This window comes from Nicotiana tabacum, chromosome 17 (assembly GCF_000715075.1).
Source record: "Nicotiana tabacum cultivar K326 chromosome 17, ASM71507v2, whole genome shotgun sequence".
Classification (NCBI taxonomy): Eukaryota; Viridiplantae; Streptophyta; class Magnoliopsida; order Solanales; family Solanaceae; genus Nicotiana; species Nicotiana tabacum.
Genome location: NC_134096.1, coordinates 5265894 through 5277177, shown reverse-complemented (window position 1 = coordinate 5277177; position 11284 = coordinate 5265894). Strand labels below are relative to the sequence as shown.

Below are 11284 nucleotides of genomic sequence, written 5' to 3'. Positions count from 1 at the left end.
TATTGCCGGTATTGTGGAGACCCAAGTGGTTGTTTCTTGTTGTCACTTCACTGTTTTTACTGATATTCTATACTCAGTCATGTACATGCATTTTATGTCATATACCAGTCTAAGTTGCTATCGATTGCATCATCATTTTACTGTTTCGGGCTAGTTTCCATAATATTTTGAGCCCACGAGTGAGACTGGAGAGGTTGATGACTAAGTGAGGTCGTGAGACGATTGTGAGTGACAGATATGTGGTCGGGCTGCATGTCGCAGTGGCTGTATTGATTTTATGATAGTGCTTGGGCTATAGGAGCCACTCCGGAGTCTGTAACACACCCCTAGTCAGCGCGGTTGATATTTTTGAGGGATGGATCTTCCCTGGACATGGACCTTGGGCTGGATTGGCCATTTTTCCTTGGTACTGGGTGACCTATGGTCAACGTCTTGTATATATTTCGGGATGGATCTTCCCTTATCCGTATGGTCTATATACACTACCGAGTGGTTGAAATATCGAGAGTGTGAGCACTTGAGACTGACAGCATGGTGCATCACTTACAGTATGTGCATTGGCATTGTAGTGACAGTAGAGTCATATTCATTACTCTGTACGGATCTGCTTTATTTTTTCGGTTATTAATTGCCTGATTGATTTAAGAGCATGTCTACCATTCTGTACAGTTAGTTTTATATTATTTGCACCGGTTGAATTAGTCACTATCTTTAGTCCACAGTTTGGACTTGTTACTTACTAAGTTGGTGTACTCACGTTACTCCCTGCACCTTGTGTGCAAATCTAGGCATTTCTGGTCATGGCGGTAGCTGTTGATTTAGGCATTGGAGTCTGGAACTATCGAGGTAGCTGCATGGCATTCGCGGACCTTGATTCCCCTCCCTTAGTTTATCTGTATTTGAGTCTATTTCTCTAGATACTGTTGTGGATTTTGTTCCGGTTATTAGACGCTCATGTACTCAGTGACGCCCCGACTTTTGGGACGATTGTATCGTATTTTGGATAAATTCTGTTTTCAAAAAGGTTCTTATTTAAATGTTAAATCTTTCCGCTGTTATTTTAAAAGGTGTTTTACTGTATTGGAAATGTTGTATTTAGGCTTGCCTAGTTCTACGATAGGCGCCATCACGACATGTTAGGTTTTGGGTCGTGACAAGTTGGTATCAGAACTTAGGTTACATAGGTCTCACGAGTCATGAGCGGGTTTGGTAGAGTCTTGCGGATCGGCACGGAGACCTGTGTACTTATCTTCGAGAGGCTTCAGAACCATTAGGAAAACATCACATTCTTGAATTCTTGTCGTGCGAATCTGTTAATTCTTGTAACTAAACATCTGTTGTTTCATCCTCTCATGGATTGTGAGGACTCGTACTATCGGGCAGGAGGGCCAACCACCAGTACCACCAGCCAGGGCCGCGAGATTCCGAGGCCGCAGTAGAGGTCGCGTTAGGGGTAGAGGCGCAGCCCACACAACAGCTGGGGCAGTACCTACAGATCCACCAGTTGCCCCAGATCAGGACCAGGTCCCAGTTATGGATGCACCAGCGGGACCAGCTCAGGCACCACCTGTGCCCATCGTAATTCCTGGACTTTAGGTGGCCTTAGCTCGATTCTGACCGTGTGTACTGGCCTTTCTCAGGCGGTCTCTGTTTCGATGGCCTCAACCACTTCTCAGACCGGGGGAGGCACTCAGACTCCCATCGCTCGCATACCTGCGCATGTTGTAAAGGGACTCCAGACACCAGGGGAACCACCAGCCCAGCCGGTTGTAGCTGCACAGGATTATGTGGTTCCTGCTATGCCTGAGGATGAGCAGTCTAGGTTGGAGAGGTTAGGGAGACTCCAGCCTCTACCTTTCAGTGGTACAGAGGGAGAGGATGCACAAGATTTCTTGGACAAGAGTTAGAGGATACTCTGTATAGCATGTATTCTGGAGACGAGTGGGGTCTCATTCACCACTTTTTAGTTCTTTGGGGCTGCATTCAGATGGTGGGAGGCTTACAAGAGGCGTAGGGCGGTCGGCGCAGCACCCCTTACCTGGCAGTAGTTCTCTGTTATCTTTCTGGAGAAGTTCATGCCTCAGTCCCGCAGAGTAGAGTTGTGCAGATAGTTTGAGTATCTTCGTCAGGGTGATATGTCTGTGATGCAGTATGAGATGCGATTCTCGGAGTTGGCCCGTCATGCTATCTGGTTGGTTCCCAAAGACAGGGAGAGGATCAGGAGGTTTATAGATGGCCTCACTTTTCAGCTGCGATTGCTTATGACCAGAGAGAGTGTCTGGTGCTACTTTTGATGAGGTTGTCGACATTGCTCATCAGATTGAGATAGTTCACAGCTAGGATAGGGTTGAGAGGGAGGCCAAGATGCCTCGTGGACAGGGTTGATTTAGTGGTGCTCCTTCTGGGGGGTCAGTTCCAGAGCGGTAGAGGTCATCCTTTCAGGCATGCTTAGATGACTCGCTCAGTTCACCACGGTGCATCATCCAGTCATGGGTCACATGGTTATTAGCAGGGCCAGACATCATTCGGTGCACTACCAGCTCAGAGTTCGTCCCATGCACCATTAGCTCAGGGTTTATTTGTGTTAGGACCTTCTAGCGGTTATTCTAGTGCTCGGGGTTCCCTTCAGTCCCCATCGCCATTTGTAGGGAGAGGTTGCTTTGAGTGTGGAGATTTGGGTCATATTAAGAGGTATTATCCCAGCCTTTCAGGAGGTTCATCTCAGCAGATGGGTCAGCCTGCGACTTCAGCACCTGCTGCTCCACCACCTGCCCAACCAGCTAGGAGTGGAGCTCAGTCAACTAGGGGCCGCCCGAGAGGGGGAGGCTGATCAGGGGGCAGCCAGGCCCGTTTCTATGCCCTCCCTACCAGACCAGATGCCATTGCTTCAGATGCTGTGATTACAGGTATTGTCTCAGTTTGCAACAGAGATGACTCTGTATTGTTTGACCCTAGTTCCACTTATTCATATGTTTCCTCGTATTTCGCTCATTTTTGGATATCCTCCGCGAGTCTTTAGTGTCATTTGTTCATGTATCTACTCCCGTAGGTGATACTATTATTGTGGACCGCGTATATCGTTCATGTGTGGTGACTATTGGGAGACTGGAGACCAGAGTGGATCATTTGCTGCTTAGTATGGTCGATTTTGATGTGATATTAGGCATGGATTGGTTGTCTCCATGTCATGTTGTTCTAAATTATCACATTAAGACTGTGACGTTGGCGATGCCGGGGTTTCCGAGGGTTGAGTGGAGTGGTTCTATAGACTATGTACCCAGTAGAGTGATTTCATACTTGAAGGCTCAGCGGATAGTTAAGAAGGGTTGTCTATCCTATTTGGCTTTTGTGAGAGATGTTGGTGCAGAGACTCCTGCCATTGATTATGTTCCTGTGATGCGTGATTTTCTGGATGTGTTTCCTGCAAAACTGTCGGGCATGCCGCCTGAGAGGGATATTGATTGCAGTATTGATTTGGTGCTGGGCACTCAGCCCATTTCTATTCCACCGTATCATATGGCACCGGCAAAGTTGAAGGAGTTGAAAGAATAGCTTCAGGAACTCCTTGATAAGGGGTTTATTCGGCCTAGTGTGTCACTTTGGGGTGCACCGGTTCTATTTTGTGAAAAAGAAGGATGATTCTATGAGGATGTGCATTAATTACAGGTAGTTGAACAAGGTCACAGTCAAGAACAAGTATCCTTTTCCACGTATTGATGATCTATTTGACCAGCTTCAGGGAGCGAGGGTGTTCTACAAGATTGATTTGAAGTCAGGGTATCACCAATTGAAGATTCAGGATTCGGATATTCTTAAGACAGCTTTCAGGACCCGATATGGCCATTATGAGTTCCTTGTGATGTCCTTTGGCCTGACCAATGCCCCAGTAGTGTTCATGCATTTGATGAACAGTGTGTTTCAACCCTATTTGGACTCGCTCGTTAATGTATTAATTGATGACATCCTAGTGTACTCTCGTAGCTAGGATGAGCATGCCCAGCATCTGAGGATTCTGTTACAGAGATTGCGGGAGGAGAAGCTTTATGCAAAGTTCTCCAAGTGTGAGTTTTGGCTCGGTTCATTGGCTTTCTTGGGGCATGTGGTGTCTAGTGAGGGTATTCAGGCGGATCCGAAGAAGATAGAGGCGGTGTAGAGTTGGTCCAGACCGTCCTTAGCCGCAGAGATCAGGAGCTTTCTTGGTTTGGCGGGCTATTAACGTCGTTTAGTGGAGGGTTTCTCATCGATTGCATCACCTTGACCAAATTGACCCAAAAGGGTATTCCATTCAGGTGGTCGAATAAGTGCGAGGAGAGCTTTCAGAAGCTAAAGACTACTTTGACCACGGATCTAGTTCTAGTTCTGCCATCAGCTTCAGGTTCTTACACCGTGTATTATGATGCCTCGCTGATAGGTATTGGATGTGTTCTGATGCAGGAGGGTAGAGTAATTGCTTATGATTCGCTCCAGTTGAAGACTCATGAGAATAACTATCATGTCCATAATCTTGAATTAGCAGCTATTGTTCACGCCTTAAAGATTTGGCGGCACTATTTGTATGGGGTTTATTGTGAGATCTATACTGATCACCGGAGTTTGCAGCATCTGTTCAAGCAGAAGGATCTTAATTTGCATCAGCGAATATGGTTGGAGCTTCTTAAGGACTATGATATCACTATTTTGTACCATCCTGGGAAGGCCAATATGGTGGTCGATGCTTTGAGTCATCGGGTGGAGAGTTGGGGGAGTTCAGCAAATCTTATAGTAGCGGAGAGACCTCTAGCATTGGATGTTCAGGCCTTAGCTAGCCAGTTTGTCAAATTGGATATTTCAGAGCCGAGTCAGGTATTGGCTTGTGTGGTCTCTAGGTCTTCCTTTTATGATCGTATTACGGAGCGTCAGTATGATGATCCCCATCTGCTCGTCCTTTAGGATAGGGTTCGGCGAGGTAATGCTAGGGATGTGACTATCGGTGATGATGGTGTGTTGAGGATGCAGGGCCAGATATGTGTGCCCAATGTTTATGGGCTTCGTGAGTTGATTCTTGAGGAGGCCCACAGCTCGCGGTATTCCATCCATCCGGATGTCGCGAAGATGTATCAAGATTTGAGACAACACTATTGGTGGAGGCGGATGAAGAAGGATATAGTTGGATTTGTGGCTCGGTGTCTCAGCAGTCAGCAGGTTAAGTATGAGCATCAGAGATCGGGTGGTTTGCTTCAGAGGTTAGAGATCCCAGACTGGAAGTGGGAGCGGATCACCATGGATTTTGTAGTTGGGCTCCTACGGACATCGAGGAAGTTCGATGCTATTTGGGTGATTATGGATCGGTTGACCAAGTTCGCGCACTTCATTCCAGTGGGTACTACTTACTCTTCAGAGAGGTTAGCAGGGATTTACATCCGAGTGATTGTTCGCCTTCATGGTGTCCCAGTTTCCATCATTTCAGATAGAGGCACACAGTTCACATCGCAATTTTAGAGGGCAATGCAACGAGTGTTGGGTACTCAGGTTGAGTTGAGCGTAGCCTTTCACCCTCAGACGGATGGACAGTCCGAGTGCACTATCCAAATATTGGAGGACATGTTACGCGCTTGTTTCATTGATTTTGGGGGTTCATGGGACCAGTTTCTGCCGCTCGCGGAGTTTGCATATAACAACATTTATCAGTCGAGCATTCAGGAGCGGGTGAGGCTAGGCTCTTAGGTACAAACTTGGTCCAGGATGCATTAGACAAGGTGAAATTGATTCAGGAGCGGCTTCGCATGGTGCAGTCTAGGCAGAAGAGCTATGCAGACAGGAAGGTCCGTGATGTGTCTTTCATGGTTGGGGAGAAGGTTCTGCTAAAGGTATCACCCATGAAGGGTGTTATGAGGTTTGGGAAGAAGGGCAAGCTGAGCCCCCGATTCACTGAGCCTTTTGAGGTGCTTCAGATGATAGGGGGTGGCTTACAAGCTTGCCTTGCCACCTAGCTTGTCGAGTGTGCACCCAGTATTTTATGTTTCTATGCTCCGGAAATATATTGGCGATCCGCCCCATGTTTTGGATTTCAGCACGGTTTAGTTGGATGGTGATATGACTTATTATGTGGAGCCGGTGGCCATTTTGGAGCGGCAGGTTCGGAAGTTGAGGTCAAAGGATATAACTTCAGTGAAGGTTTAGTGGAGAGGTAAGCCTGTGGAGGAGGCCACTTGGGAGACCGAGCGGGAGATACGGAGCAGATATCCACACCTATTTGAGAATCCAGGTATGTTTCTAGACCCATTCGAGGACGAACATTTGTTTAAGAGGGGGAGGATGTAACGACCCGGCCAGTCGTTTCGAGAATTATAGCCTCGTTTCCCCTCTTTCTGCTTCTTTTGTGCTTTACAGCTGTATTATGTCTAACTGGGTTGGTTGGTTCGGGTCCGGAGTATTTTTGGAGTGAATTGAGACACTTAGTCTCTTAATTGGAAGCTTTAGTTGGAAAAATCTATCGGATGTCGACTTATGTGTAAACAACCTTGAATTTTAAATTTTATGATTCCGTTAGCTCCGTTAGGTGATTTTGTACTTAGGAGCATGTTCGGAATGTGATTTTGAGGTCCGTAGTAGAATTAGGCTTGAATTGGCGAAAGTAGGAATTTTGGCAATTTTGGCCGGCAGTAGAAATTTTTATATCGGGGTCGTATTGGATTTTAGGAAGTTGGAGTAGGCTCGTGGTGTCATTCTTGACTTGTATATAAAATTTGAGGTCATTCAAACATGATTTGATGTGTTTCGACGTCGTTTGTAGAATTTTGAAGTTTAGAAGTTCTTAGGCTTGAATTTGAGTGTAATTTGATGTTTTGAGTGATTCAAAAGTTTGACTAAGTTCGGATGGGGTTGTAGGACTTGTTGGTATGTTTGGTTGAGGTCACAAGGGCCTCGGGGTGATTTCGGGTGGTTATCGGATTGTTTGGAGTTGGAGAAGTGCAGCTGAAGCTGCTGCTACTGGTGTGACCGCACCTGCGGAAGAGGAACAGCAGGTGCGAGGCCGCAGAAGCGAAGGATGAGTCGCAGGTGAGGCTAAGGAAGGCCTGGGCAGAGGACGTAGGTGCGATGGCATTCCCGCACCTGCGGTAGTCGCAGAAGCACGTATAGGGTCGCAGGTGCGCGTTTGGAATGTCTATGCGGTGAGGGTTCTGCACCTGTGACAATCGAAGATGCGGTCAGGTGATCGCAAGAGCTGAGGCAGATTTTAAATGATTTTCCATAGAAGTGGATCTTGGTCCGTAGATGCGGCTCTGCAGATGCGGAATTGGTACCGCATGTGCGACTTTACTGGGGAGAAGCTACAAATAGAGGACTTCGGGAGTTTTCTCCATTTTCACATTTTGGAACTCGGACTTTGGAGGTTTTGAGGAGATTTTCGAAGGGGATTCGAGGTTTATAACTGAGGTAAGTTTCTTGAGCCTAATTATCTTTAGTAATGGTGTTTTCCCATTGATTTTACACCTAATTAATAAGGTTTTGAAGTGAAAATTGGGGGATTAGGGCTTGGGGATTGGAGAATGAACTTTGGGGTTTTGGAGGGGCATTTGAGGTCAGATTTTGGTAAATTTGGTATGGCTAGACTCGTAAGTGAATAAGCTTTGGGGTTTTGCGACTTTTGTCAGATTTCGAGATGTGAGCCCAGGGGTAGAGATTTCGACATTTGGAGCCTTATTTGAGAGGCAAAGGAATTTCGGAGTAGAGATTTGCTCGGTTTGAGTTAAGAAATGCTTTCAAACTTGGTCTTGAGGGTTCGAAACCCCAAATTTGCTTGTTATGTGATTGGAAATGAAGTGGCGCGCATGACAAGTCATGGGCGTGCAGGCATGCACCATAAGAACTGTGACCTGGTTGGCTCCATGGCACCGTATAGTGACTCTATCTTGTAGATGATCATGTTTTCACTATGTGACAAAGCAGTTGAGTAGTCGATCATATTAGATATCATGTTTAGGATTATTGCCGGTATTGTGGAGACCCAAGTGGTCATTTCTTGCTGTCACTTCACTATTTTTATACTCAGTCATGTACATGCATTTTATGTCATATACCAGTCTCAGTTGCTATCGATTGTATCATCATTTTACTCTTTCGAGCTAGTTTCCATGATATTTTGATCCCATGAGTGAGACTAGAGAGGTTGATACTAAGTGAGACCGTGAGCCGATTACGAGTGACAGATATGGGATCGAGTTGCATGCCGCAGCGAATGTATTGATGTTATGATAGCGCTTGGGTTGTAGGAGCCCCTCCGGAATCTATAACACACCCCTAGTGAGCGCGGTTGATATTATTGAGGGATGGATCTTCCCTAAAAATGGACCTTATCCGGAGCACATGTTACCTAGAGATGGATCTTTTCTATAGGGCTGGATTAGCCCTTTTTCCGTTGGTACTGGGTGACCTATGGTCAGCGTCGTGTATATATTCCGAGATGGATCTTCCCTGGACCTTATGGGCCATATACAGTACCGAGTGGTTGAGATATCGAGAGTGTGAGCACTTGAGGCTGACAGCATGGTGCATCACTTACAGTATGTGCATTGGCATTGTAGTGACACTAGAGTCATATTCATTACTCTGTACGGATCTGCTTTATTTTTCCAGCTATTAATTGCCTAATTGATTTAAGAGCATGTTTACCTTTCTGTACAGTTAGTTTTATGTTATTTGCACCCGTTGAGTTCGTCACTATCTTCAATCCACAGTTTGGACTTGTTACTTACTGAGTTGGTGTACTCACGTTACTCCCTGCACCTTGTGTGCAAATCCAGGCATTTCTGGTCATAGCGGCGGTTGTTGATTTAGGCATTGGAGTCTGGAACTATCGAGGTAGCTGCATGGCGTTCGCGGACCTTGATTTCCCTACCTTAGTTTATCTGTATTTGAGTTTATTTCTCTAGATACTATTGTGGATTTTGTTCCGGTTATTAGACGCTCATGTACTCAGTGACGCCCCGACTTTTGGGATGATTGTATCGTGTTTTGGATAAATTCTGTTTTCAAAAAGGTTCTTATTTAAATGTTAAATCTTTCTGTTGTTATTTTAAAAGGTGTTTTACTGTATTAGAAATGTTGTATTTAGGCTTGCCTAGTTCTACGATAGGCACCATCACGACAGGTTAGGTTTTGGGTCGTGACAGCACACCTACTAGATGTTTCAAGTCTCACTTAACAACATCAAAATCACAAATTGCACTTCAGATAGACTTAATGACATTATTGAAGTTTCAAAATCACTAAAGCCTTGAAGATTGTACTCGTAAATCAATAAATTACGAGTACAATGGCAAAGAAATGATGAATGAATTAATTAGTAGAAATGGAAAACCACTACTTTATTTGTCTTTCCCTAAATATTTTCTATTTTTGCATCCTTTGGTCCATCTTCAAGGCTTCAAATTCTTCAATCTCTCGAGTTTCTCTGAGAAAATCGTAGAGAATAACGTATTAGAAAATGGAAGAATAATCAACAACTATATGTTTGAATTAAAGAAAAAAATGTGAAGGATTGAAGAAAGAACTGTACAAGTAATAAAAACTAAGTTTTATTAAGACGTTCAATGTGGTGAAGGTAAAAAAATATATTTATACAATCATGCATTTATAAGGTAATTAGTTATTTTTTTATGATAAACATTAATGTGATAACATGGTAAAAATCGGTTTTAGTTTTATATACGAATAATACAAAAGATAAATTTATACAATCGAGATATTTATATGGTAATTACTATTTATAAATTCCTCTGATAAACATTAATATATATAATCTAATATCTCTACCGAAAAAAGTACGAATTTCTAATAGTTATATCCTTGGAAATTGATTTGTTGTGAAGGAATTTTCATCGACTCTGTTTCACCAAGAAGCCAACTTCGACGAAAATAGTTTAAAAATAAAATGGAAGATATATTTAAATTATTTGTCGATAGTCCAACAATATATTTAGCCTTTTTTTGATCTTTTTTTGTAGTGATCTACTAGCACGTGTTAAACTTTACACTGTTAGTGTATATACCTTTTAGCAACTTGGCGTTGCAGCCGCTGTCACACTTCATCTCACAATGAGTGTATCCAAGACCTTGAGCAATACATGTCTTTTCACATATGTTGAAGCAAGTTGTGTATTCAGCATTAGTCTTTAGAACAGCTTCTTTAAACATTTCTGCGTTACTTTTTTCTTGTTCATGAGCCTTGGAAACATGCACAGATGATGATAGCATAACCATGCACACAAGAAACACTGCAACAAGCTTCTTTGATGATTCCATTTTTTTTTTTTTTTGACGTTTCGCTACTCGCTTTTCGCTTGATATTACTTTTTTTTAATGTGCTTGTTGCTTTGTGTTTCTTTTTTGGGACGATTTGGTTATGCTATTGATTATGCTATTTATAGGTGTATTTTGAAACTTTTTGTTGGAGATTTGCCTTAAAAGTTGGATGATTTCCTGTTTTGTATGATTTTTCTTGGTTGTGCTTGTGTTAAATTAAGGTTAAATTACTAACTGAAAATATGAAGCCATGAGATCCGTTCTTCCACATACTCTCTCTTTGGTAGAAATCAAGAAATGACTTTTCACCTCTAAAAAACGTAATGGAAGTACATAATTTTATTATTACCAACAAGTTCACTACCTAAGCATGTCACCAATGACAATGATTTATATCAACGTTTAAAACCTAACGCATGCACTCTTCATACATTTTATCAAGTTTTAGACTCATGTCAAGATCATTTAAAATATTCATGTGGCTCTTTCTAACGTCCTCGCCATAAAACTTGAGTACTCTAATGCGTTCCACACTATGACTCACTCTTTGTTCCAACTAAAGTAAATCAAGGTCTCTACCAATCCTTTGCAAATCATATGCTCTCACCAACAAACCACAGAGAAAATAGTTCACACACTCAAATATAAGTTCCAGTATATTTTAAGGACTCTCAGATCGAAAGATTTTGCTCACTCTCACAAATAAACGCTTATGCCACCCAAAGCTCGTTCCATGGAATTTCCCGTAGTGTAAGATTATACTAATTTAAGCTCGCAAAGTCTAGGATCAAGTAGGACTTTATCAATTGTAATGTAGGCTAAGGGAACAGGTAAGATATATTTGAAAAAGTAGTGACTAACCCTCCAAAGTACTTTAATACACTACACTTCACTTCTAAGCACCTTCTTATCATGACCACTTCAATGTAATACTATGAAATCATACACATTTAGGCCATTCTTCATTAAGCACATCAACATATTGATATTTACTAGCCTA

General features: G+C 43.2%; 1 long non-coding RNA gene across 1 annotated transcript; it reads right to left on the bottom strand.

Annotated features, from left to right (window-relative positions):
- Nucleotides 1-9195: 9195 nt before the first annotated feature.
- Nucleotides 9196-10375, bottom strand: LOC142171376 (uncharacterized). Its single transcript, XR_012700940.1, has 2 exons — nt 10032-10375; nt 9196-9433 (listed from the first exon to the last, which is right to left on the bottom strand). It is a non-coding gene; the product is annotated as an uncharacterized LOC142171376 (long non-coding RNA).
- Nucleotides 10376-11284: the final 909 nt, after the last annotated feature.